Source organism: Gadus chalcogrammus, chromosome 12 (assembly GCF_026213295.1).
Source record: "Gadus chalcogrammus isolate NIFS_2021 chromosome 12, NIFS_Gcha_1.0, whole genome shotgun sequence".
Taxonomy (NCBI): domain Eukaryota; kingdom Metazoa; phylum Chordata; class Actinopteri; order Gadiformes; family Gadidae; genus Gadus; species Gadus chalcogrammus.
Window position 1 is genome coordinate 5770521 of NC_079423.1, and position 26793 is coordinate 5797313.

At 44.7% G+C, this 26793-nt stretch overlaps 1 protein-coding gene, 25 non-coding genes and 1 pseudogene across 26 annotated transcripts in view; 26 read left to right on the plus strand and 1 right to left on the minus strand.

Annotated features, from left to right (window-relative positions):
• The window catches only part of LOC130393447 (E3 ubiquitin-protein ligase Rnf220-like), a 51713-nt gene that overhangs the window by 11584 nt on the left and 13336 nt on the right, over nucleotides 1-26793 (minus strand). The gene's annotated exons all lie outside the window — the stretch shown is intronic.
• On the plus strand, nucleotides 530-648 carry LOC130396799 (5S ribosomal RNA). Its single transcript, XR_008899417.1, has one exon. It is a non-coding gene; the product is annotated as a 5S ribosomal RNA (ribosomal RNA).
• Nucleotides 1177-1295, plus strand: LOC130394377 (5S ribosomal RNA). Its single transcript, XR_008897542.1, has one exon. It is a non-coding gene; the product is annotated as a 5S ribosomal RNA (ribosomal RNA).
• LOC130396811 (5S ribosomal RNA) lies at nucleotides 1825-1943 on the plus strand. Its single transcript, XR_008899428.1, has one exon. It is a non-coding gene; the product is annotated as a 5S ribosomal RNA (ribosomal RNA).
• On the plus strand, nucleotides 2473-2591 carry LOC130396823 (5S ribosomal RNA). Its single transcript, XR_008899439.1, has one exon. It is a non-coding gene; the product is annotated as a 5S ribosomal RNA (ribosomal RNA).
• LOC130395986 (5S ribosomal RNA) lies at nucleotides 9677-9795 on the plus strand (annotated as a pseudogene).
• On the plus strand, nucleotides 11837-11955 carry LOC130394430 (5S ribosomal RNA). The gene has a single exon (XR_008897588.1). It is a non-coding gene; the product is annotated as a 5S ribosomal RNA (ribosomal RNA).
• Nucleotides 13896-14014, plus strand: LOC130401282 (5S ribosomal RNA). The gene has a single exon (XR_008903745.1). It is a non-coding gene; the product is annotated as a 5S ribosomal RNA (ribosomal RNA).
• LOC130394803 (5S ribosomal RNA) lies at nucleotides 14543-14661 on the plus strand. Its single transcript, XR_008897926.1, has one exon. It is a non-coding gene; the product is annotated as a 5S ribosomal RNA (ribosomal RNA).
• Nucleotides 15181-15299, plus strand: LOC130399530 (5S ribosomal RNA). The gene has a single exon (XR_008902036.1). It is a non-coding gene; the product is annotated as a 5S ribosomal RNA (ribosomal RNA).
• LOC130396834 (5S ribosomal RNA) lies at nucleotides 15829-15947 on the plus strand. The gene has a single exon (XR_008899450.1). It is a non-coding gene; the product is annotated as a 5S ribosomal RNA (ribosomal RNA).
• Nucleotides 16476-16594, plus strand: LOC130396845 (5S ribosomal RNA). Its single transcript, XR_008899461.1, has one exon. It is a non-coding gene; the product is annotated as a 5S ribosomal RNA (ribosomal RNA).
• LOC130396856 (5S ribosomal RNA) lies at nucleotides 17123-17241 on the plus strand. Its single transcript, XR_008899472.1, has one exon. It is a non-coding gene; the product is annotated as a 5S ribosomal RNA (ribosomal RNA).
• Nucleotides 17761-17879, plus strand: LOC130396867 (5S ribosomal RNA). Its single transcript, XR_008899483.1, has one exon. It is a non-coding gene; the product is annotated as a 5S ribosomal RNA (ribosomal RNA).
• On the plus strand, nucleotides 18409-18527 carry LOC130399531 (5S ribosomal RNA). The gene has a single exon (XR_008902037.1). It is a non-coding gene; the product is annotated as a 5S ribosomal RNA (ribosomal RNA).
• Nucleotides 19057-19175, plus strand: LOC130396880 (5S ribosomal RNA). The gene has a single exon (XR_008899495.1). It is a non-coding gene; the product is annotated as a 5S ribosomal RNA (ribosomal RNA).
• Nucleotides 19705-19823, plus strand: LOC130396892 (5S ribosomal RNA). The gene has a single exon (XR_008899506.1). It is a non-coding gene; the product is annotated as a 5S ribosomal RNA (ribosomal RNA).
• On the plus strand, nucleotides 20353-20471 carry LOC130396904 (5S ribosomal RNA). The gene has a single exon (XR_008899517.1). It is a non-coding gene; the product is annotated as a 5S ribosomal RNA (ribosomal RNA).
• LOC130396915 (5S ribosomal RNA) lies at nucleotides 21001-21119 on the plus strand. Its single transcript, XR_008899528.1, has one exon. It is a non-coding gene; the product is annotated as a 5S ribosomal RNA (ribosomal RNA).
• On the plus strand, nucleotides 21649-21767 carry LOC130396926 (5S ribosomal RNA). The gene has a single exon (XR_008899539.1). It is a non-coding gene; the product is annotated as a 5S ribosomal RNA (ribosomal RNA).
• Nucleotides 22297-22415, plus strand: LOC130396937 (5S ribosomal RNA). Its single transcript, XR_008899550.1, has one exon. It is a non-coding gene; the product is annotated as a 5S ribosomal RNA (ribosomal RNA).
• On the plus strand, nucleotides 22945-23063 carry LOC130396949 (5S ribosomal RNA). Its single transcript, XR_008899561.1, has one exon. It is a non-coding gene; the product is annotated as a 5S ribosomal RNA (ribosomal RNA).
• On the plus strand, nucleotides 23592-23710 carry LOC130396960 (5S ribosomal RNA). The gene has a single exon (XR_008899572.1). It is a non-coding gene; the product is annotated as a 5S ribosomal RNA (ribosomal RNA).
• Nucleotides 24240-24358, plus strand: LOC130396972 (5S ribosomal RNA). Its single transcript, XR_008899583.1, has one exon. It is a non-coding gene; the product is annotated as a 5S ribosomal RNA (ribosomal RNA).
• Nucleotides 24888-25006, plus strand: LOC130396984 (5S ribosomal RNA). Its single transcript, XR_008899594.1, has one exon. It is a non-coding gene; the product is annotated as a 5S ribosomal RNA (ribosomal RNA).
• LOC130396996 (5S ribosomal RNA) lies at nucleotides 25536-25654 on the plus strand. The gene has a single exon (XR_008899606.1). It is a non-coding gene; the product is annotated as a 5S ribosomal RNA (ribosomal RNA).
• On the plus strand, nucleotides 26184-26302 carry LOC130397007 (5S ribosomal RNA). The gene has a single exon (XR_008899617.1). It is a non-coding gene; the product is annotated as a 5S ribosomal RNA (ribosomal RNA).

The window sequence follows — 26793 nt, forward strand, 5'->3', positions numbered from 1 at the left end:
TTTTCTTTTTCAACTCGAGCTCATTGACTCCGTGGCCTACCGTGGCGTACCGTGACCTGATGTTTACTGCCAACCGCTTTGGAGGATTTAAGCAACATACAAAAACTGACAACGTCTCTCAAAACTATTTTTGTGAAACATGAGGACAGTATAGTGATACTGCCAGCAGGGAGCACCAGAGAGCTGAACCGACAGTTGTACATTTCTTAAACTTTCACCAACACAAACACGCACGCTCACTTCAGATCATGGGAGGACGTCAAAAAATCACCACCCATTCTCTGACACTTTAACCGTTAACCTTGGTTCAAACATTTAACATCACACGCACACGCAGTGTATTTCAGATAATTAATGAATTCAGATGTCACAATGATCGTTTACATGGATAAGGAGTCCTACTGAATCAATTACTGCCGTTTATATCTAACTAATGATTGTTTTTGTAAGAGTGTAACGTCGAGCCTCAGCAGCTTTCTCACTCCTTATGTGCTACTGTATAAAACCTGGTTTTGCGCCTGCACTAATTGCTTACGGCCATACCACCCTGAACACGCCCGATCTCGTCTGATCTCGGAAGCTAAGCAGGGTCGGGCCTGGTTAGTACTTGGATGGGAGACCGCCTGGGAATACCAGGTGCTGTAAGCTTTTTCTTTTTCAACTCGAGCTCATTGCCTCCGTGGCCTACCGTGGCGTACCGTGACCTGATGTTTACTGCCAACCGCTTTGGAGGATTTAAGCAACATACAAAAACTGACAACGTCTCTCAAAACTATTTTTGTGAAACATGAGGACAGTATAGTGATACTGCCAGCAGGGAGCACCAGAGAGCTGAACCGACAGTTGTACATTTCTTAAACTTTCACCAACACAAACACGCACGCTCACTTCAGATCATGGGAGGACGTCAAAAAATCACCACCCATTCTCTGACACTTTAACCGTTAACCTTGGTTCAAACATTTAACATCACACGCACACGCAGTGTATTTCAGATAATTAATGAATTCAGATGTCACAATGATCGTTTACATGGATAAGGAGTCCTACTGAATCAATTACTGCCGTTTATATCTAACTAATGATTGTTTTTGTAAAGTGTAACGTCGAGCCTCAGCAGCTTTCTCACTCCTTATGTGCTACTGTATAAAACCTGGTTTTGCGCCTGGACTAATTGCTTACGGCAATACCACCCTGAACACGCCCGATCTCGTCTGATCTCGGAAGCTAAGCAGGGTCGGGCCTGGTTATTACTTGGTTGGGAGACCGCCTGGGAATACCAGGTGCTGTAAGCTTTTTCTTTTTCAACTCGAGCTCATTGCCTCCGTGGCCTACCGTGGCGTACCGTGACCTGATGTTTACTGCCAACCGCTTTGGAGGATTTAAGCAACATACAAAAACTGACAACGTCTCTCAAAACTATTTTTGTGAAACATGAGGACAGTATAGTGATACTGCCAGCAGGGAGCACCAGAGAGCTGAAACGACAGTTGTACATTTCTTAAACTTTCACCAACACAAACACGCACGCTCACTTCAGATCATGGGAGGACGTCAAAAAATCACCACCCATTCTCTGACACTTTAACCGTTAACCTTGGTTCAAACATTTAACATCACACGCACACGCAGTGTATTTCAGATAATTAATGAATTCAGATGTCACAATGATCGTTTACATGGATAAGGAGTCCTACTGAATCAATTACTGCCGTTTATATCTAACTAATGATTGTTTTTGTAAAAGTGTAACGTCGAGCCTCAGCAGCTTTCTCACTCCTTATGTGCTACTGTATAAAACCTGGTTTTGCGCCTGCACTAATTGCTTACGGCCATACCACCCTGAACACGCCCGATCTCGTCTGATCTCGGAAGCTAAGCAGGGTCGGGCCTGGTTAGTACTTGGATGGGAGACCGCCTGGGAATACCAGGTGCTGTAAGCTTTTTCTTTTTCAACTCGAGCTCATTGCCTCCGTGGCCTACCGTGGCGTACCGTGACCTGATGTTTACTGCCAACCGCTTTGGAGGATTTAAGCAACATACAAAAACTGACAACGTCTCTCAAAACTATTTTTGTGAAACATGAGGACAGTATAGTGATACTGCCAGCAGGGAGCACCAGAGAGCTGAAACGACAGTTGTACATTTCTTAAACTTTCACCAACACAAACACGCACGCTCACTTCAGATCATGGGAGGACGTCAAAAAATCACCACCCATTCTCTGACACTTTAACCGTTAACCTTGGTTCAAACATTTAACATCACACGCACACGCAGTGTATTTCAGATAATTAATGAATTCAGATGTCACAATGATCGTTTACATGGATAAGGAGTCCTACTGAATCAATTACTGCCGTTTATATCTAACTAATGATTGTTTTTGTAAAAGTGTAACGTCGAGCCTCAGCAGCTTTCTCACTCCTTATGTGCTACTGTATAAAACCTGGTTTTGCGCCTGCACTAATTGCTTACGGCCATACCACCCTGAACACGCCCGATCTCGTCTGATCTCGGAAGCTAAGCAGGGTCGGGCCTGGTTAGTACTTGGATGGGAGACCGCCTGGGAATACCAGGTGCTGTAAGCTTTTTCTTTTTCAACTCGAGCTCATTGACTCCGTGGCCTACCGTGGCGTACCGTGACCTGATGTTTACTGCCAACCGCTTTGGAGGATTTAAGCAACATACAAAAACTGACAACGTCTCTCAAAACTATTTTTGTGAAACATGAGGACAGTATAGTGATACTGCCAGCAGGGAGCACCAGAGAGCTGAACCGACAGTTGTACATTTCTTAAACTTTCACCAACACAAACACGCACGCTCACTTCAGATCATGGGAGGACGTCAAAAAATCACCACCCATTCTCTGACACTTTAACCGTTAACCTTGGTTCAAACATTTAACATCACACGCACACGCAGTGTATTTCAGATAATTAATGAATTCAGATGTCACAATGATCGTTTACATGGATAAGGAGTCCTACTGAATCAATTACTGCCGTTTATATCTAACTAATGATTGTTTTTGTAAAAGTGTAACGTCGAGCCTCAGCAGCTTTCTCACTCCTTATGTGCTACTGTATAAAACCTGGTTTTGCGCCTGCACTAATTGCTTACGGCCATACCACCCTGACGCCCCCTACAGTGTCGGAGTACGTAGTGTTTTTGAACAGCCGCATGGTGAATTGTTTGTTCTGGTGGAGAGAGTTTTGTTGGAGTATTGCTATCTGGTCTTACAACCTAGGTATTTTGTGTTTTTTTTCGTCCCCCGCAGTCATAGACTGTTGGGGGATCGCCCTGAGTTTATATTTATATATTTTTCCAGTATTTTTTTGTTCCTTGTGCTACTGTGGAGGCGAGAACGATCCGGGGCTTAGCTTCGGCGAAGCCACCGGGTGAAATGAGGGCCGGCGGGCGGCGAGCTGGAGGGACGGAGAATGGTGCAGGACGTGAGGTGGAGGAGGACGGAATGAAAAAGGGAGAAGTTGGCGGGTTGCGAGGAGGAAGGAGTGCTGCGGAGGAGTCGGGAGGAGAAAGGAGAGAAGGAGGGAGCGGGGGAGATGGAAACGGCAAGACGGCTGGAGGCGGGCAAGAGCAGGTGGCTGGTGGAGAAACAGCGGACGGGTTAAAAAAGACAGAGCGCAAGTATGAGAGGAGGCTCACGGTTTGCGTGGAGCAGTGCGGGGATGTTATACCCATTGGAGAACTAATGAAGGCTATGGCGGTTGTGTGCGGAGAGATAAGGGCTTGTAGGGTGCTGGCCCTCGGGAAGCTGGAGGTGACGGTGTGTGGAGAGAGGGGGAAGGACCGTCTACTGGACGGCTTTAAGGTACACAATACAAGGATAATTGCCAGAGAACTATGCAATGACGAGCTGGTGGTTTCCTTTCTCACCCTGCCAGCATACATATCGGACGAGGAAATCCTGGAGAGACTAAGAGGGTGGGGAGTCCGGGCGATTTCGTCCATTAAGAGGAGGATGTGGCCGGGCACCAACATAGCGGACGGAACAAGGATTGTACGGGTGAAATTTAATGAGCTCGTGCAATCCTTGCCGTATTCCACTAGATTCAACACGGCCACGGGTGTTGAATACTTTAGAGTTATCCACGACCGACAGATGAAGGTATGTAGGAACTGTATGCAGCCTGGCCATATCCTGCGCGAGTGCCCGGATTTCACCTGCCACAATTGCGGATGCCAGGGCCACTACGCCCGGGAGTGTGCCACAGGGGTGGTAAAGTGTCTGACGTGCCGGAGGAGGGAGAGGGACTGCATATGCCCGGTGGCGGTGGAGGCGGAGGGGGACGGCGGCGAGCTGGATGGTGGCGCACCGGGGGCGCAGGACGACGGTGGTGGTGAGGACGAGGAGGAGGGCATGGGCGCGAGCATGGACCGGGACGGTGCCTCTGGGGGGGAGGAATTCCCCACGTTGCTGGAGGAGGAGCTCACCTCGGGCCAGCCTGCGGACCCGGACCTGAGGGGAGAGCTGAGCGAGGGCCTGCCGCGGCGGCAGGGAGACAGGAGCGTGAGAGGCAGAGGTGAAAAACAGGAAGGGGTTAGAATGTTTGGGGATGGAACGGGGCTAACTGCACTTAAAATGACTTGGGGCAATGAGGAGGTGGGGGAGAGTGGGGATTTTGTTGTTGAAACTGTGAGGGAGGGGAGCTCGGGGAGTGACATGGACTTGGAGGAGCTAAGGGAGGCTAAAAAAAGGCTGTCTGCAAGGCAAAAAACGGACGGGAGTGGGAAGAAGAATAAGAACTGTTAATTTTTTTGATGAAGGTTATTGTGCTAGCTGGCTCTTTTTCGTTGGTTTTTCCTTATTTTATTTTTTATTATTTATGGCTTTGGTTATTTTTTCCCTGAATGCGAACGGTATGAGAACTGAATATAAAAGAAATGCCATATTGGACATAAGAGCTGATATTTTGTGTTTACAGGAAACTAGGTGGGATGACAACCTACTGAATAGGAGTAGAAAGCAGTGGAAAGGCCAGATTTATTTTTCTGAAGGGACTCCCAGGGCCAGGGGAGTGGCAATATGTTTTAATAGTGCTAAAATAACGGGGATTAATTTAGTTCATAGAGATTTAGAGGGGAGGTTGTTAGTTGTTGATTGTGTTTATGAGGGGAGGGAACTTAGAATAATTAATTTACATGCACCCAATGGGGAGAAGGAGAGGAGGTTTTTTTTGGCTGGTTTAAATGTGTGGTGCAACCCTAACTGTATGATTGTGGGGGATTTTAATGTTATTTTGACTCGGTCTGATTTATCGAGTAACAATACGTTTAAAGGGGACAGCACTAGGCAAACCCTTAGGGACTTGATGGAGAACTATCAATTGGTAGACATATGGAGAGTCCTACACCCGTGGGAAAAGGTTTTTTCAAGGAGGCAACTTGTTGCTAATACTCTGAAACAGAGTAGGATTGACTTTGTGTTGGTACAAAGTGGTAATGTTAAATTAATTAAGAGTGTGGAATACATCAATAATACCTGGAGTGACCACGCGGGGATTAGGTTAGAGGTGGGAGGGAGGGGAGGGAGTGTCAACCAGAGGCCTTGGTGCTTTAATGCCAGCTTTTTGGGAGATGCTGTGTTTATGAAGAGCATGGGTTTTTTTTTGAAGAGAACGATGGATGAATGGAATGATGATGCGAATATGAGTGTGTGGTGGGAGAGTGTGAAAATAAGAATTAAAAACAAATGTGTCAGGTATGGTATAGAAAAAAGGAAAAGGGAAAATGCAGAGGAGGTTCATTTGAGAAAACAACTAAATGAGGAAATTAAACTGTTAGATGAGGAGGGTAATATATGTACGGAAAAATATGTGGATTTAAAAGAAAAATTGAGTGCCTTAGAGGTAGCGAAGTGTAGAGGGGCTGCTATTAGAAGCAGGATACAATATATGTACGAAGGGGAAAGGAGCACAGCCTTTTTCCTGGGTTTGGAAAAACAAAAACAAAATAAAACGGAGATAAAGGAGGTATTAGATAATGGTGGTCAAATAATAACTGATAAGGAAGAGATATTAAAAGTAGTTAGGGATTATTATGAGTGTTTATTTAAAAAAGATGCATGTGATGAGGATAGTGTGGGAGAGGCCTTAGAGGCACTGGAGAGGACTTTAAGTAGGGAGGATAGTGCTTGGTGCGATTGTGAATTTTCTGTGCAAGAGATTTATAGTGCTATTGATGGACTAAACAAGAATAAGAGCCCGGGGAGTGATGGTCTGACAGCCGAGTTTTACGTCGGCTTTAAGGGAATTCTGGCTCCGGTGGTTGAAAAACTCTGCAAGTATGTGGAGAAAACAGGCTGGCTCCCGGAGAGTATGGGATTAGGCATAATTACGATTTTTTATAAAAATAAGGGTGATAACAAAAATCTTGATAACTATAGGCCAATCAGTCTACTCAACACTGACTATAAAATTATTGCTAAGATGCTTGCGAATAGAATGAGGGAGGTAATAGGCTCAGTAATAGGTCCAACTCAAGCGTATAGCATTCCGGGGAGGGACATTGGGGATTCGATATTAACAATAAAACAGGTAGTTAGAGATATGGAAGGGGAGGGAGGATTGTGGCTGGGGATTGATTTAAACAAAGCGTTTGATAGGGTGGATCAGGATTTTTTGGGGAGGGTACTGGAGAAACTTGGATTTGGGACTAAATTAAGGGGGTGGGTGGGATTGCTCTATGGGGGGGCTAAGAGTAAAATTAAGTGTAACGGTGCTCTGACTGACTCTTTCGATGTCAAGAGGTCAGTGAGGCAGGGCTGCCCAATGTCAGCACTGCTCTATAGCATGGTGGCGGAGCCGTTGGCGGCTTTAATTTTGAATGACAAAAGAGTGTGTGGAATAGGTAAGGGAAAAATTAGTTTAATGCAGTATGCGGATGATATTAATGTAATGGTAAAAAGTGAGAGTGATGTGGATATAGTGTTGAAACATATAGAAACGTATGAGAGAGCTTCAGGAGCAAAAATTAATATGGAGAAATCTGAAATAATGGGGATGGGTAGGAACAAAGACCTAGATAACAAATGGGGATTCAAAGTAGTGGAGAATCAAAGAAAAGTGCTCGGAGTGTATGTTGGTAGTGATGAGAATGAATGCGATGATTTGACGTGGAAGGATGTTATTGGGCGTATGCAAAAGACCCTGAGTATGTGGAGGGCTAGGGGTCTGCTGTTGAGGGGAAGGGTGGCCGTCACCAATGCTCTAGTGTTGTCGCAGGTGAATCATGCCTTGAGCACTTGTGCGCTTCCGACTTGGGCTGAGCAGAAGATTGCTAAAGTCGTTAGAGACTTTATTTGGAGGAGCAAAGCAGCCAGTATAGCGCATAGAACGCTGATAAGGGTCAATGATCAGGGTGGGCTAGGATTGATGGACGTACTCGCAAAAAGAACTGCGTTACGAACTAAATTGATAGGCAAATTTAGGGATGCAAGTCGGGAGGCGGCCTGGAAGGGCCACTTCAGCCAGTGGCTGAGCACATTTGGTCTCTTAAGTAATGACAATTTGTTGCAGACGCAGAACGCAGCGGCATACGCACATCTGCCGCGGTTCTTCCAGGAGGTGCTCAACGCGTGGTTCCTGCTGTTTGATAAGACTACACTCGTATGCGAGTCAAGAGCGTCTGTGATGAGGCTGCCGTTCCTCTCCAGCCCATATTTTAAACAGGGGGGCGGAGGGGTCATCAAGAGCGTGGCTCTTGAGAGGGCGGGGCTGAAGCGGGTGGGAGATCTAGTGGACAGGGGAGGGAGATGGGATAAAGAAAGAGTGATTAGGATAATGAGAGAGAAGGGGATAACATATAGGAGGGGAGTGATTGTGAAAGTGTTGGAGAGAGTGGAAGAGTGTGTGATGAGTGAATGGGGGGACGGGTTTAGAAATAAGGGGAGGGTTGGGCAGGATGATGGGGTGGGAATCTTCCTGTGCCTGGGGGGGGAGACACACGCCATTACTGATGTCAAGACAAAGATTTGGTATAAGCATGCATTGACACATAGAGTGCAAAAACCCACATGTGAGAGTAAATGGGCAGACACATATCCGGACATTACACCCAACATTTTGTGGAAGTACATCAACATACCGCACACACCGCATGCAATATTTGATCTTGATTTCAAGATAAGGCACAGGAGGATTTTCACATGCATCATCCTGCACCAAATGCACAGGGGAGTGTATGGGAGGACGTGTATGGTGTGTGAAAGTGGTGATGAAGACGTGAATCACATTTTTGTGTATTGTTGCGAGCTAGTGGAGTTCTGGGGAAAAATCAAGGGGCTGCTGGGAGGGTGCAGTGTGGGAGACTGCTGGGTGGAACGGGGGTGGGAATTGTCTGTACTCTTGGGAGTGAGTAGGAAATATAGAAATTGGAAAATGATCAATATGATCTTTGGATTCGCAAGGAGGGCGATTTTTAACAGACGCAATTTTGCGCTGTATGAAAGGAGAAAGTTGGATGCATGGAGGCTGTTTGTGAATGAATGGAAAAGACACTTACGAATGCTGTATGTTGTGGACGAGGCTTTGTTTGTGAGTATGTTTGTAGAGAGCGCGGGAGTATGTGGTGTGAATGAGAATGGAATTGTATGGATGACTGAGCAGGGCACCGTTTGGGGTTGATTTGGGTGGTTTAAAGGGGGTGGCTTATTTTTGGAGGTGGGAGAGTGGGGGGTTTTTTGTGGGATTTTGGTTTTGTGTGTTTTTTCGAATGAGGGGTGGTTTAATTTTGTGGGTAAATGGTCGAGGCTAAAAGATTCTGTGTTTGGCTGTTCGGTTTGTGCTTTGGGATTGAGGGGCGGTTTAATTTCGAGGGTAAGTGTATTCGGGAAAAGATACTGCTTTTGCTGTGTTGTTCTTATTTTTAATTTAAAAGAGAAAGTGTGTTTAGCTAATTGTTTGTGCGGTTTCTGAGGGTGGTTTATTTTGTGGGACTGTTTTTCATTTACTTTTATTTGATATACGTATAAATGAATGTGTAATTGTATAAAATTGAATATATTTTTGATAATAAAAAAGATAAAAAAAAAAAACACGCCCGATCTCGTCTGATCTCGGAAGCTAAGCAGGGTCGGGCCTGGTTAGTACTTGGATGGGAGACCGCCTGGGAATAACAGGTGCTGTAAGTTTTTTCTTTTTCAACTCGAGCTCATTGACTCCGTGGCGTACCGTGACCTGATGTTTACTGCCAACCGCTTTGGAGGATTTAAGCAACATACAAAAACTGACAACGTCTCTCAAAACTGTTTTTGTGAAACATGAGGACAGTATAGTGATACTGCCAGCAGGGAGCACCAGAGAGCTGAACCGACAGTTGTACATTTCTTAAACTTTCACCAACACAAACACGCACGCTCACTTCAGATCATGGGAGGACGTCAAAAAATCACCACCCATTCTCTGACACTTTAACCGTTAACCTTGGTTCAAACATTTAACATCACACGCACACGCAGTGTATTTCAGATAATTAATGAATTCAGATGTCACAATGATCGTTTACATGGATAAGGAGTCCTACTGAATCAATTACTGCCGTTTATATCTAACTAATGATTGTTTTTGTAAAAGTGTAACGTCGAGCCTCAGCAGCTTTCTCACTCCTTATGTGCTACTGTATAAAACCTGGTTTTGCGCCTGCACTAATTGCATACGGCCATACCACCCTGAACACGCACGATCTCCTCTGAACTCGGAATCTAAGCAGGGTCGGGGCTGGTTAGTACTTGGATGGGAGACCGCCTGGGAATACCAGGTGCTGTAAGCTTTTTCTTTTTCAACTCGAGCTCATTGACTCCGTGGCCTACCGTGGCGTACCGTGACCTGGGGCCGTATTCACAAAGCATTTTATCTTACCGCTAGGAGTGCTCCTAACTCGCGCTAAAACATTTTACGTAGGAGTTTTTTCTTAAAAGTTATTCACAAAGCCGCTGAGACCTACTCTTACTAAGGATAAATCACAAAGAGTGAACTAAGAGTGACGCGCCGTTGCTATGGATTACGTCAATTCTCGTGCACGAGTTTAGAAGCGGTCAGTTCGGTGATTGGTTGTTCAGACGAGCCCACTGAATCACCGAAAAACAAGGAAATAGCCTAGGCTAGAAATGAATTCCTATGAAGTAGTTATAGTGCAGTTAGCAGAATACACGCATGATGACCATTTTGTGCAGACCACGATAATGACGTTGTAGCCTGCACGTTCAAGAGAGAGAGAAAGCAAACAATAAAAATACGTAAAATCTAAAATAAACTAAATGTTACGAACTACCCAAGTGTTGACTGATTTGTGCCAAGGTGTTTACCTAAAATGTGTTTTCAAAGTGATCCCTAAATGCCTGTCCACTCGGTTCCACACGGCCAAATTCCTTGTAATGTTCCGCCATCATCATCATCATCATCATCATCATCGTCTGGCTGTGGAATGTTCCTCCGCTTGCAAAGGTTGTGTAGAATGGCACATACAGTGATGACTGTGCTTGCCCTCTCTGGGGTGAGGCGTATTTCGCCGTGGAGGACATGAAACCGACGTTTCATCTGCCCAATTCCTCTCTCCACAACATTTCGTGTATGTTTGTGTGCTCGCAAAGAGCCAATACGATGTGTTTTACGCATAGGACTCAGCGTAATCTGCGTAATCACTTACATGTTACACTTTAACTGTGCTCCCGGTTGTGGATTAAGGTAGGGTGTCTAGAGCCACGTCTTGCATGGATAGTCACTGTCACCCAGCAAGTGACACCCAACTGGTACATCTCAAAAAGCTGCCTCAGACCGCTCACCATTAAAATGCGCGAATCATGGGTAGCTGAAGATCCAGGCCACTTTGCAACAACATCCAGTAGGCTATGTTAAAATTTGCATCAAAAACAACCTGCGTGTTGATGGAATGCACTTTCTTCCTATTGACGAACACGTCCTCGTCTTTTGATGGCGCAATTATTTTTATTTTTTATAAGTTATATATATTTTTTTATAACTTATAATTTTTATAACATTTTATTTCGGGACTAATCGGATTATTCCTGTTAGTCGGGGATGTTATTGCATCGCGCATTAACTCCACAATAATTTGAATACCCTAACATGTCGTCTCGCAGGCATTTTAAGATTCTTTGTGAATAGGTCTTACTGAGTTAGGAGTCCTCTTGAGGACTTTTAAGCTCTCCTAGACTTAGGTGCTACTTTTAGTCCTAAAATACTTTGTGAATTGCTCTTAGTGAAAAAAGTTAGGAGTCCTAAATTTAAGAGTGACACGCCCATTATTTTTAGGAGTTACTCCTAAATTCGCCAGTTAGGACCTACTTTTAGCCCTAAGATCCTTTGTGAATACGGCCCCTGATGTTTACTGCCAACCGCTTTGGAGGATTTAAGCAACATACAAAAACTGACAACGTCTCTCAAAACTGTTTTTGTGAAACATGAGGACAGTATAGTGATACTGCCAGCAGGGAGCACCAGAGAGCTGAACCGACAGTTGTACATTTCTTAAACTTTCACCAACACAAACACGCACGCTCACTTCAGATCATGGGAGGACGTCAAAAAATCACCACCCATTCTCTGACACTTTAACCGTTAACCTTGGTTCAAACATTTAACATCACACGCACACGCAGTGTATTTCAGATAATTAATGAATTCAGATGTCACAATGATCGTTTACATGGATAAGGAGTCCTGCTGAATCAATTACTGCCGTTTATATCTAACTAATGATTGTTTTTGTAAGAGTGTAACGTCGAGCCTCAGCAGCTTTCTCACTCCTTATGTGCTACTGTATAAAACCTGGTTTTGCGCCTGCACTAATTGCTTACGGCCATACCACCCTGAACACGCGCGATCTCGTCTGATCTCGGAAGCTAAGTAGGGTCGGGCTTGGTTAGTACTTGGATGGGAGACCGCCTGGGAATACCAGGTGCTGTAAGCTTTTTCTTTTTCAACTCGAGCTCATTGACTCCGTGGTGTACCGTGACCTGATGTTTACTGCCAACCGCTTTGGAGGATTTAAGCGACATACAAAAACTGACAACGTCTCTCAAAACTGTTTTTGTGAAACATGAGGACAGTATAGTGATACTGCCAGCAGGGAGCACCAGAGAGCTGAACCGACAGTTGTACATTTCTTAAACTTTCACCAACACAAACATGCACGCTCACTTCAGGGCCCCGTTTCCCGATAACGATGGATCCACGCTCGTACGATCATTCTCACGATGGATCTTGCGATCCATCGTCAATTTCTTTGGAGCGTTTCCCGAAACTCCTCTTAACGTGAACGCGCATTCGCTGCACTCACGACGTCGTAGGATTGTAACTGTCTACTGACACGGTGCTGAAATGGGCTCCTTAGGAGGGGGAGACGCAGGAATGTCGCAGGAAAATTGTGTTAAAAAGGGTTAAAATATATCCCCATCAAGGACAACAGCAGAGTAGCCTACGAAAAAAATAGACTGCAATTATATGAATGCTAAAGACATTAAAACACAATTGATTAGGCTTAAACCGACATATATCAGTCCTTATCCTGAATGCACTGTGCGTTTCACGGCATTTTCCCCCCTTAAATAATTCCTCTTCACACCTGTGAATAACCCGGGAGAGGTCCATGATGAGGAATACAACGAAGCCCACCGTCTGGCCCGGTGCATCGTTGAGCGCACGATCGGGAGGTGGAAGTTACGCTTTAGATGCCTTCACAAGTCAGGCGGAGGGCTCCAGTTTTCTCCGGCCAAGTCATGCGCCGTGATATGTGTGAGTGTGACGGCTATGTTGCACAACATTGCAGCTAAGGGTGGGGTGGCATTGCTTGAACCGGAGGACGTTGAGGACGATGACGATGACGATGATGAGGAAGATCGGTGTGAGGACGGCCTCCGCCTCCCTCATAACTACGCGGCTGGTTTTCATGCGCGTCGAATAGTGATTGAGACTTTTTTTTAACCCCCTCCACCCTCCCTCATGTCACTAAACATTCCCGTCAACGTGACCAATCCCCACCATATCCCAGCCTTTTGCCTGCTCCTTTGCTTGTTTTTTATAATTTTTTTTATTTCTTTATTTTCTTATTTTTTTTAATTTATTTTATTTCGTTATTATTATATATTTTTAATTTGTTTAATTTAATTTATTTTTTACATTATTTTATGCTACGTTTTATGAGTAGCCTATGTCAGTCTGCACAAATCCCCCCACTTTCTCTCACACATTTTGAGTGCCCTGCCTGCGCAAACATTTTCTGGACTGTCCCGTTTTATTTTGGCCATTTTAACATCTTTATTAATAAATTAATTAATAATCTTTATTAATTACCAAACTAAGAACATAAAGGCGCAATGCGTTTTAATAAAACGCATCCAATAGACGGAATGTCCGATGGTGTCGCCACTGAGGCTATAGCTGACGATGCTCTTAGCGTCCTACGAGTACCTACGAGCACCCCTGGAGTACTCGTTAGCTACGAGCGTTTTCAAGACGTTCGTTCCCCACGATGCTTTCGGGAAACGCGGTGAAAACTCTACGATGCCCTTTCGACGCACTTCACGATCCACTTAGGCTAACGACGCTTTCGGGAAACGGGGCCCAGATCATGGGAGGACGTCAAAAAATCACCACCCATTCTCTGACACTTTAACCGTTAACCTTGGTTCAAACATTTAACATCACACGCACACGCAGTGTATTTCAGATAATGAATGAATTCAGATGTCACAATGATCGTTTACATGGATAAGGAGTCCTACTGAATCAATTACTGCCGTTTATATCTAACTAATGATTGTTTTTGTAAAAGTGTAACGTCAAGCCTCAGCAGCTTTCTCACTCCTTATGTGCTACTGTATAAAACCTGGTTTTGCGCCTGCACTAATTGCTTACGGCCATACCACCCTGAACACGCCCAATCTCGTCTGAACTCGGGAGCTAAGCAGGGTCGGGCCTGGTTAGTACTTGGATGGGAGACCGCCTGGGAATACCAGGTGCTGTAAGCTTTTTCTTTTTCAACTCGAGCTCATTGACTCCGTGGCCTACCGTGGCGTACCGTGACCTGATGTTTACTGCCAACCGCTTTGGAGGATTTAAGCAACATACAAAAACTGACAACGTCTCTCAAAACTATTTTTGTGAAACATGAGGACAGTATAGTGATACTGCCACCAGGGAGCACCAGAGAGCTGAACCGACAGTTGTACATTTCTTAAACTTTCACCAACACAAACACGCACGCTCACTTCAGATCATGGGAGGACGTCAAAAAATCACCACCCATTCTCTGACACTTTAACCGTTAACCTTGGTTCAAACATTTAACATCACACGCACACGCAGTGTATTTCAGATAATTAATGAATTCAGATGTCACAATGATCGTTTACATGGATAAGGAGTCCTACTGAATCAATTACTGCCGTTTATATCTAACTAATGATTGTTTTTGTAAAAGTGTAACGTCAAGCCTCAGCAGCTTTCTCACTCCTTATGTGCTACTGTATAAAACCTGGTTTTGCGCCTGCATTAATGCTTACGGCCATACCACCCTGAACACGCCCGATCTCGTCTGATCTTGGAAGCTAAGCAGGGTCGGGCCTGGTTAGTACTTGGATGGGAGACAGCCTGGGAATACCAGGTGCTGTAAGCTTTTTCTTTTTCAACTCGAGCTCATTGACTCCGTGGCGTACCGTGACCTGATGTTTACTGCCAACCGCTTTGGAGGATTTAAGCAACATACAAAAACTGACAACGTCTCTCAAAACTATTTTTGTGAAACATGAGGACAGTATAGTGATACTGCCAGCAGGGAGCACCAGAGAGCTGAACCGACAGTTGTACATTTCTTAAACTTTCACCAACACAAACACGCACGCTCACTTCAGATCATGGGAGGACGTCAAAAAATCACCACCCATTCTCTGACACTTTAACCGTTAACCTTGGTTCAAACATTTAACATCACACGCACACGCAGTGTATTTCAGATAATTAATGAATTCAGATGTCACAATGATCGTTTACATGGATAAGGAGTCCTACTGAATCAATTACTGCCGTTTATATCTAACTAATGATTGTTTTTGTAAGAGTGTAACGTCGAGCCTCAGCAGCTTTCTCACTCCTTATGTGCTACTGTATAAAACCTGGTTTTGCGCCTGCACTAATTGCTTACGGCCATACCACCCTGAACACGCCCGATCTCGTCTGATCTCGGAAGCTAAGCAGGGTCGGGCCTGGTTAGTACTTGGATGGGAGACCGCCTGGGAATACCAGGTGCTGTAAGCATTTTCTTTTTCAACTCGAGCTCATTGACTCCGTGGCCTACCGTGTCGTACCGTGACCTGATGTTTACTGCCAACCGCTTTGGAGGATTTAAGCAACATACAAAAACTGACAACGTCTCTCAAAACTATTTTTGTGAAACATGAGGACAGTATAGTGATACTGCCAGCAGGGAGCACCAGAGAGCTGAACCGACAGTTGTACATTTCTTAAACTTTCACCAACACAAACACGCACGCTCACTTCAGATCATGGGAGGACGTCAAAAAATCACCACCCATTCTCTGACACTTTAACCGTTAACCTTGGTTCAAACATTTAACATCACACGCACACGCAGTGTATTTCAGATAATTAATGAATTCAGATGTCACAATGATCGTTTACATGGATAAGGAGTCCTACTGAATCAATTACTGCCGTTTATATCTAACTAATGATTGTTTTTGTAAGAGTGTAACGTCGAGCCTCAGCAGCTTTCTCACTCCTTATGTGCTACTGTATAAAACCTGGTTTTGCGCCTGCACTAATTGCTTACGGCCATACCACCCTGAACACGCCCGATCTCGTCTGATCTCGGAAGCTAAGCAGGGTCGGGCCTGGTTAGTACTTGGATGGGAGACCGCCTGGGAATACCAGGTGCTGTAAGCTTTTCTTTTTCAACTCGAGCTCATTGACTCCGTGGCCTACCGTGGCGTACCGTGACCTGATGTTTACTGCCAACCGCTTTGGAGGATTTAAGCAACATACAAAAACTGACAACGTCTCTCAAAACTATTTTTGTGAAACATGAGGACAGTATAGTGATACTGCCAGCAGGGAGCACCAGAGAGCTGAACCGACAGTTGTACATTTCTTAAACTTTCACCAACACAAACACGCACGCTCACTTCAGATCATGGGAGGACGTCAAAAAATCACCACCCATTCTCTGACACTTTAACCGTTAACCTTGGTTCAAACATTTAACATCACACGCACACGCAGTGTATTTCAGATAATTAATGAATTCAGATGTCACAATGATCGTTTACATGGATAAGGAGTCCTACTGAATCAATTACTGCCGTTTATATCTAACTAATGATTGTTTTTGTAAAAGTGTAACGTCGAGCCTCAGCAGCTTTCTCACTCCTTATGTGCTACTGTATAAAACCTGGTTTTGCGCCTGCACTAATTGCTTACGGCCATACCACCCTGAACACGCCCGATCTCGTCTGATCTCGGAAGCTAAGCAGGGTCGGGCCTGGTTAGTACTTGGATGGGAGACCGCCTGGGAATACCAGGTGCTGTAAGCTTTTTCTTTTTCAACTCGAGCTCATTGACTCCGTGGCCTACCGTGGCGTACCGTGACCTGATGTTTACTGCCAACCGCTTTGGAGGATTTAAGCAACATACAAAAACTGACAACGTCTCTCAAAACTATTTTTGTGAAACATGAGGACAGTATAGTGATACTGCCAGCAGGGAGCACCAGAGAGCTGAACCGACAGTTGTACATTTCTTAAACTTTCACCAACACAAACACGCACGCTCACTTCAGATCATGGGAGGACGTCAAAAAATCACCACCCATTCTCTGACACTTTAACCGTTAACCTTGGTTCAAACATTTAACATCACACGCACACGCAGTGTATTTCAGATAATTAATGAATTCAGATGTCACAATGATCGTTTACATGGATAAGGAGTCCTACTGAATCAATTACTGCCGTTTATATCTAACTAATGATTGTTTTTGTAAAGTGTAACGTCGAGCCTCAGCAGCTTTCTCACTCCTTATGTGCTACTGTATAAAACCTGGTTTTGCGCCTGCACTAATTGCTTACGGCCATACCACCCTGAACACGCCCGATCTCGTCTGATCTCGGAAGCTAAGCAGGGTCGGGCCTGGTTAGTACTTGGATGGGAGACCGCCTGGGAATACCAGGTGCTGTAAGCTTTTTCTTTTTCAACTCGAGCTCATTGACTCCGTGGCGTACCGTGACCTGATGTTTACTGCCAACCGCTTTGGAGGATTTAAGCAACATACAAAAACTGACAACGTCTCTCAAAACTATTTTTGTGAAACATGAGGACAGTATAGTGATACTGCCAGCAGGGAGCACCAGAGAGCTGAACCGACAGTTGTACATTTCTTAAACTTTCACCAACACAAACACGCACGCTCACTTCAGATCATGGGAGGACGTCAAAAAATCACCACCCATTCTCTGACACTTTAACCGTTAACCTTGGTTCAAACATTTAACATCACACGCACACGCAGTGTATTTCAGATAATTAATGAATTCAGATGTCACAATGATCGTTTACATGGATAAGGAGTCCTACTGAATCAATTACTGCCGTTTATATCTAACTAATGATTGTTTTTGTAAGAGTGTAACGTCGAGCCTCAGCAGCTTTCTCACTCCTTATGTGCTACTGTATAAAACCTGGTTTTGCGCCTGCACTAATTGCTTACGGCCATACCACCCTGAACACGCCCGATCTCGTCTGATCTCGGAAGCTAAGCAGGGTCGGGCCTGGTTAGTACTTGGATGGGAGACCGCCTGGGAATACCAGGTGCTGTAAGCTTTTTCTTTTTCAACTCGAGCTCATTGACTCCGTGGCCTACCGTGGCGTACCGTGACCTGATGTTTACTGCCAACCGCTTTGGAGGATTTAAGCAACATACAAAAACTGACAACGTCTCTCAAAACTATTTTTGTGAAACATGAGGACAGTATAGTGATACTGCCAGCAGGGAGCACCAGAGAGCTGAACCGACAGTTGTACATTTCTTAAACTTTCACCAACACAAACACGCACGCTCACTTCAGATCATGGGAGGACGTCAAAAAATCACCACCCATTCTCTGACACTTTAACCGTTAACCTTGGTTCAAACATTTAACATCACACGCACACGCAGTGTATTTCAGATAATTAATGAATTCAGATGTCACAATGATCGTTTACATGGATAAGGAGTCCTACTGAATCAATTACTGCCGTTTATATCTAACTAATGATTGTTTTTGTAAGAGTGTAACGTCGAGCCTCAGCAGCTTTCTCACTCCTTATGTGCTACTGTATAAAACCTGGTTTTGCGCCTGCACTAATTGCTTACGGCCATACCACCCTGAACACGCCCGATCTCGTCTGATCTCGGAAGCTAAGCAGGGTCGGGCCTGGTTAGTACTTGGATGGGAGACCGCCTGGGAATACCAGGTGCTGTAAGCATTTTCTTTTTCAACTCGAGCTCATTGCCTCCGTGGCCTACCGTGGCGTACCGTGACCTGATGTTTACTGCCAACCGCTTTGGAGGATTTAAGCAACATACAAAAACTGACAACGTCTCTCAAAACTATTTTTGTGAAACATGAGGACAGTATAGTGATACTGCCAGCAGGGAGCACCAGAGAGCTGAACCGACAGTTGTACATTTCTTAAACTTTCACCAACACAAACACGCACGCTCACTTCAGATCATGGGAGGACGTCAAAAAATCACCACCCATTCTCTGACACTTTAACCGTTAACCTTGGTTCAAACATTTAACATCACACGCACACGCAGTGTATTTCAGATAATTAATGAATTCAGATGTCACAATGATCGTTTACATGGATAAGGAGTCCTACTGAATCAATTACTGCCGTTTATATCTAACTAATGATTGTTTTTGTAAGAGTGTAACGTCGAGCCTCAGCAGCTTTCTCACTCCTTATGTGCTACTGTATAAAACCTGGTTTTGCGCCTGCACTAATTGCTTACGGCCATACCACCCTGAACACGCCCGATCTCGTCTGATCTCGGAAGCTAAGCAGGGTCGGGCCTGGTTAGTACTTGGATGGGAGACCGCCTGGGAATACCAGGTGCTGTAAGCTTTTTCTTTTTCAACTCGAGCTCATTGACTCCGTGGCCTACCGTGGCGTACCGTGACCTGATGTTTACTGCCAACCGCTTTGGAGGATTTAAGCAACATACAAAAACTGACAACGTCTCTCAAAACTATTTTTGTGAAACATGAGGACAGTATAGTGATACTGCCAGCAGGGAGCACCAGAGAGCTGAACCGACAGTTGTACATTTCTTAAACTTTCACCAACACAAACACGCACGCTCACTTCAGATCATGGGAGGACGTCAAAAAATCACCACCCATTCTCTGACACTTTAACCGTTAACCTTGGTTCAAACATTTAACATCACACGCACACGCAGTGTATTTCAGATAATTAATGAATTCAGATGTCACAATGATCGTTTACATGGATAAGGAGTCCTACTGAATCAATTACTGCCGTTTATATCTAACTAATGATTGTTTTTGTAAGAGTGTAACGTCGAGCCTCAGCAGCTTTCTCACTCCTTATGTGCTACTGTATAAAACCTGGTTTTGCGCCTGCACTAATTGCTTACGGCCATACCACCCTGAACACGCCCGATCTCGTCTGATCTCGGAAGCTAAGCAGGGTCGGGCCTGGTTAGTACTTGGATGGGAGACCGCCTGGGAATACCAGGTGCTGTAAGCTTTTTCTTTTTCAACTCGAGCTCATTGCCTCCGTGGCCTACCGTGGCGTACCGTGACCTGATGTTTACTGCCAACCGCTTTGGAGGATTTAAGCAACATACAAAAACTGACAACGTCTCTCAAAACTATTTTTGTGAAACATGAGGACAGTATAGTGATACTGCCAGCAGGGAGCACCAGAGAGCTGAACCGACAGTTGTACATTTCTTAAACTTTCACCAACACAAACACGCACGCTCACTTCAGATCATGGGAGGACGTCAAAAAATCACCACCCATTCTCTGACACTTTAACCGTTAACCTTGGTTCAAACATTTAACATCACACGCACACGCAGTGTATTTCAGATAATTAATGAATTCAGATGTCACAATGATCGTTTACATGGATAAGGAGTCCTACTGAATCAATTACTGCCGTTTATATCTAACTAATGATTGTTTTTGTAAGAGTGTAACGTCGAGCCTCAGCAGCTTTCTCACTCCTTATGTGCTACTGTATAAAACCTGGTTTTGCGCCTGCACTAATTGCTTACGGCCATACCACCCTGAACACGCCCGATCTCGTCTGATCTCGGAAGCTAAGCAGGGTCGGGCCTGGTTAGTACTTGGATGGGAGACCGCCTGGGAATACCAGGTGCTGTAAGCTTTTTCTTTTTCAACTCGAGCTCATTGACTCCGTGGCCTACCGTGGCGTACCGTGACCTGATGTTTACTGCCAACCGCTTTGGAGGATTTAAGCAACATACAAAAACTGACAACGTCTCTCAAAACTATTTTTGTGAAACATGAGGACAGTATAGTGATACTGCCAGCAGGGAGCACCAGAGAGCTGAACCGACAGTTGTACATTTCTTAAACTTTCACCAACACAAACACGCACGCTCACTTCAGATCATGGGAGGACGTCAAAAAATCACCACCCATTCTCTGACACTTTAACCGTTAACCTTGGTTCAAACATTTAACATCACACGCACACGCAGTGTATTTCAGATAATTAATGAATTCAGATGTCACAATGATCGTTTACATGGATAAGGAGTCCTACTGAATCAATTACTGCCGTTTATATCTAACTAATGATTGTTTTTGTAAAAGTGTAACGTCGAGCCTCAGCAGCTTTCTCACTCCTTATGTGCTACTGTATAAAACCTGGTTTTGCGCCTGCACTAATTGCTTACGGCCATACCACCCTGAACACGCCCGATCTCGTCTGATCTCGGAAGCTAAGCAGGGTCGGGCCTGGTTAGTACTTGGATGGGAGACCGCCTGGGAATACCAGGTGCTGTAAGCTTTTTCTTTTTCAACTCGAGCTCATTGACTCCGTGGCCTACCGTGGCGTACCGTGACCTGATGTTTACTGCCAACCGCTTTGGAGGATTTAAGCAACATACAAAAACTGACAACGTCTCTCAAAACTATTTTTGTGAAACATGAGGACAGTATAGTGATACTGCCAGCAGGGAGCACCAGAGAGCTGAACCGACAGTTGTACATTTCTTAAACTTTCACCAACACAAACACGCACGCTCACTTCAGATCATGGGAGGACGTCAAAAAATCACCACCCATTCTCTGACACTTTAACCGTTAACCTTGGTTCAAACATTTAACATCACACGCACACGCAGTGTATTTCAGATAATTAATGAATTCAGATGTCACAATGATCGTTTACATGGATAAGGAGTCCTACTGAATCAATTACTGCCGTTTATATCTAACTAATGATTGTTTTTGTAAGAGTGTAACGTCGAGCCTCAGCAGCTTTCTCACTCCTTATGTGCTACTGTATAAAACCTGGTTTTGCGCCTGCACTAATTGCTTACGGCCATACCACCCTGAACACGCCCGATCTCGTCTGATCTCGGAAGCTAAGCAGGGTCGGGCCTGGTTAGTACTTGGATGGGAGACCGCCTGGGAATACCAGGTGCTGTAAGCTTTTTCTTTTTCAACTCGAGCTCATTGACTCCGTGGCCTACCGTGGCGTACCGTGACCTGATGTTTACTGCCAACCGCTTTGGAGGATTTAAGCAACATACAAAAACTGACAACGTCTCTCAAAACTATTTTTGTGAAACATGAGGACAGTATAGTGATACTGCCAGCAGGGAGCACCAGAGAGCTGAACCGACAGTTGTACATTTCTTAAACTTTCACCAACACAAACACGCACGCTCACTTCAGATCATGGGAGGACGTCAAAAAATCACCACCCATTCTCTGACACTTTAACCGTTAACCTTGGTTCAAACATTTAACATCACACGCACACGCAGTGTATTTCAGATAATTAATGAATTCAGATGTCACAATGATCGTTTACATGGATAAGGAGTCCTACTGAATCAATTACTGCCGTTTATATCTAACTAATGATTGTTTTTGTAAAAGTGTAACGTCGAGCCTCAGCAGCTTTCTCACTCCTTATGTGCTACTGTATAAAACCTGGTTTTGCGCCTGCACTAATTGCTTACGGCCATACCACCCTGAACACGCCCGATCTCGTCTGATCTCGGAAGCTAAGCAGGGTCGGGCCTGGTTAGTACTTGGATGGGAGACCGCCTGGGAATACCAGGTGCTGTAAGCTTTTTCTTTTTCAACTCGAGCTCATTGACTCCGTGGCCTACCGTGGCGTACCGTGACCTGATGTTTACTGCCAACCGCTTTGGAGGATTTAAGCAACATACAAAAACTGACAACGTCTCTCAAAACTATTTTTGTGAAACATGAGGACAGTATAGTGATACTGCCAGCAGGGAGCACCAGAGAGCTGAACCGACAGTTGTACATTTCTTAAACTTTCACCAACACAAACACGCACGCTCACTTCAGATCATGGGAGGACGTCAAAAAATCACCACCCATTCTCTGACACTTTAACCGTTAACCTTGGTTCAAACATTTAACATCACACGCACACGCAGTGTATTTCAGATAATTAATGAATTCAGATGTCACAATGATCGTTTACATGGATAAGGAGTCCTACTGAATCAATTACTGCCGTTTATATCTAACTAATGATTGTTTTTGTAAAAGTGTAACGTCGAGCCTCAGCAGCTTTCTCACTCCTTATGTGCTACTGTATAAAACCTGGTTTTGCGCCTGCACTAATTGCTTACGGCCATACCACCCTGAACACGCCCGATCTCGTCTGATCTCGGAAGCTAAGCAGGGTCGGGCCTGGTTAGTACTTGGATGGGAGACCGCCTGGGAATACCAGGTGCTGTAAGCTTTTTCTTTTTCAACTCGAGCTCATTGACTCCGTGGCCTACCGTGGCGTACCGTGACCTGATGTTTACTGCCAACCGCTTTGGAGGATTTAAGCAACATACAAAAACTGACAACGTCTCTCAAAACTATTTTTGTGAAACATGAGGACAGTATAGTGATACTGCCAGCAGGGAGCACCAGAGAGCTGAACCGACAGTTGTACATTTCTTAAACTTTCACCAACACAAACACGCACGCTCACTTCAGATCATGGGAGGACGTCAAAAAATCACCACCCATTCTCTGACACTTTAACCGTTAACCTTGGTTCAAACATTTAACATCACACGCACACGCAGTGTATTTCAGATAATTAATGAATTCAGATGTCACAATGATCGTTTACATGGATAAGGAGTCCTACTGAATCAATTACTGCCGTTTATATCTAACTAATGATTGTTTTTGTAAAGTGTAACGTCGAGCCTCAGCAGCTTTCTCACTCCTTATGTGCTACTGTATAAAACCTGGTTTTGCGCCTGCACTAATTGCTTACGGCCATACCACCCTGAACACGCCCGATCTCGTCTGATCTCGGAAGCTAAGCAGGGTCGGGCCTGGTTAGTACTTGGATGGGAGACCGCCTGGGAATACCAGGTGCTGTAAGCTTTTTCTTTTTCAACTCGAGCTCATTGACTCCGTGGCCTACCGTGGCGTACCGTGACCTGATGTTTACTGCCAACCGCTTTGGAGGATTTAAGCAACATACAAAAACTGACAACGTCTCTCAAAACTATTTTTGTGAAACATGAGGACAGTATAGTGATACTGCCAGCAGGGAGCACCAGAGAGCTGAACCGACAGTTGTACATTTCTTAAACTTTCACCAACACAAACACGCACGCTCACTTCAGATCATGGGAGGACGTCAAAAAATCACCACCCATTCTCTGACACTTTAACCGTTAACCTTGGTTCAAACATTTAACATCACACGCACACGCAGTGTATTTCAGATAATTAATGAATTCAGATGTCACAATGATCGTTTACATGGATAAGGAGTCCTACTGAATCAATTACTGCCGTTTATATCTAACTAATGATTGTTTTTGTAAGAGTGTAACGTCGAGCCTCAGCAGCTTTCTCACTCCTTATGTGCTACTGTATAAAACCTGGTTTTGCGCCTGCACTAATTGCTTACGGCCATACCACCCTGAACACGCCCGATCTCGTCTGATCTCGGAAGCTAAGCAGGGTCGGGCCTGGTTAGTACTTGGATGGGAGACCGCCTGGGAATACCAGGTGCTGTAAGCTTTTTCTTTTTCAACTCGAGCTCATTGACTCCGTGGCCTACCGTGGCGTACCGTGACCTGATGTTTACTGCCAACCGCTTTGGAGGATTTAAGCAACATACAAAAACTGACAACGTCTCTCAAAACTATTTTTGTGAAACATGAGGACAGTATAGTGATACTGCCAGCAGGGAGCACCAGAGAGCTGAACCGACAGTTGTACATTTCTTAAACTTTCACCAACACAAACACGCACGCTCACTTCAGATCATGGGAGGACGTCAAAAAATCACCACCCATTCTCTGACACTTTAACCGTTAACCTTGGTTCAAACATTTAACATCACACGCACACGCAGTGTATTTCAGATAATTAATGAATTCAGATGTCACAATGATCGTTTACATGGATAAGGAGTCCTACTGAATCAATTACTGCCGTTTATATCTAACTAATGATTGTTTTTGTAAAAGTGTAACGTCGAGCCTCAGCAGCTTTCTCACTCCTTATGTGCTACTGTATAAAACCTGGTTTTGCGCCTGCACTAATTGCTTACGGCCATACCACCCTGAACACGCCCGATCTCGTCTGATCTCGGAAGCTAAGCAGGGTCGGGCCTGGTTAGTACTTGGATGGGAGACCGCCTGGGAATACCAGGTGCTGTAAGCTTTTTCTTTTTCAACTCGAGCTCATTGACTCCGTGGCCTACCGTGGCGTACCGTGACCTGATGTTTACTGCCAACCGCTTTGGAGGATTTAAGCAACATACAAAAACTGACAACGTCTCTCAAAACTATTTTTGTGAAACATGAGGACAGTATAGTGATACTGCCAGCAGGGAGCACCAGAGAGCTGAACCGACAGTTGTACATTTCTTAAACTTTCACCAACACAAACACGCACGCTCACTTCAGATCATGGGAGGACGTCAAAAAATCACCACCCATTCTCTGACACTTTAACCGTTAACCTTGGTTCAAACATTTAACATCACACGCACACGCAGTGTATTTCAGATAATTAATGAATTCAGATGTCACAATGATCGTTTACATGGATAAGGAGTCCTACTGAATCAATTACTGCCGTTTATATCTAACTAATGATTGTTTTTGTAAAAGTGTAACGTCGAGCCTCAGCAGCTTTCTCACTCCTTATGTGCTACTGTATAAAACCTGGTTTTGCGCCTGCACTAATTGCTTACGGCCATACCACCCTGAACACGCCCGATCTCGTCTGATCTCGGAAGCTAAGCAGGGTCGGGCCTGGTTAGTACTTGGATGGGAGACCGCCTGGGAATACCAGGTGCTGTAAGCTTTTTCTTTTTCAACTCGAGCTCATTGACTCCGTGGCCTACCGTGGCGTACCGTGACCTGATGTTTACTGCCAACCGCTTTGGAGGATTTAAGCAACATACAAAAACTGACAACGTCTCTCAAAACTATTTTTGTGAAACATGAGGACAGTATAGTGATACTGCCAGCAGGGAGCACCAGAGAGCTGAACCGACAGTTGTACATTTCTTAAACTTTCACCAACACAAACACGCACGCTCACTTCAGATCATGGGAGGACGTCAAAAAATCACCACCCATTCTCTGACACTTTAACCGTTAACCTTGGTTCAAACATTTAACATCACACGCACACGCAGTGTATTTCAGATAATTAATGAATTCAGATGTCACAATGATCGTTTACATGGATAAGGAGTCCTACTGAATCAATTACTGCCGTTTATATCTAACTAATGATTGTTTTTGTAAGAGTGTAACGTCGAGCCTCAGCAGCTTTCTCACTCCTTATGTGCTACTGTATAAAACCTGGTTTTGCGCCTGCACTAATTGCTTACGGCCATACCACCCTGAACACGCCCGATCTCGTCTGATCTCGGAAGCTAAGCAGGGTCGGGCCTGGTTAGTACTTGGATGGGAGACCGCCTGGGAATACCAGGTGCTGTAAGCTTTTTCTTTTTCAACTCGAGCTCATTGACTCCGTGGCCTACCGTGGCGTACCGTGACCTGATGTTTACTGCCAACCGCTTTGGAGGATTTAAGCAACATACAAAAACTGACAACGTCTCTCAAAACTATTTTTGTGAAACATGAGGACAGTATAGTGATACTGCCAGCAGGGAGCACCAGAGAGCTGAACCGACAGTTGTACATTTCTTAAACTTTCACCAACACAAACACGCACGCTCACTTCAGATCATGGGAGGACGTCAAAAAATCACCACCCATTCTCTGACACTTTAACCGTTAACCTTGGTTCAAACATTTAACATCACACGCACACGCAGTGTATTTCAGATAATTAATGAATTCAGATGTCACAATGATCGTTTACATGGATAAGGAGTCCTACTGAATCAATTACTGCCGTTTATATCTAACTAATGATTGTTTTTGTAAAAGTGTAACGTCGAGCCTCAGCAGCTTTCTCACTCCTTATGT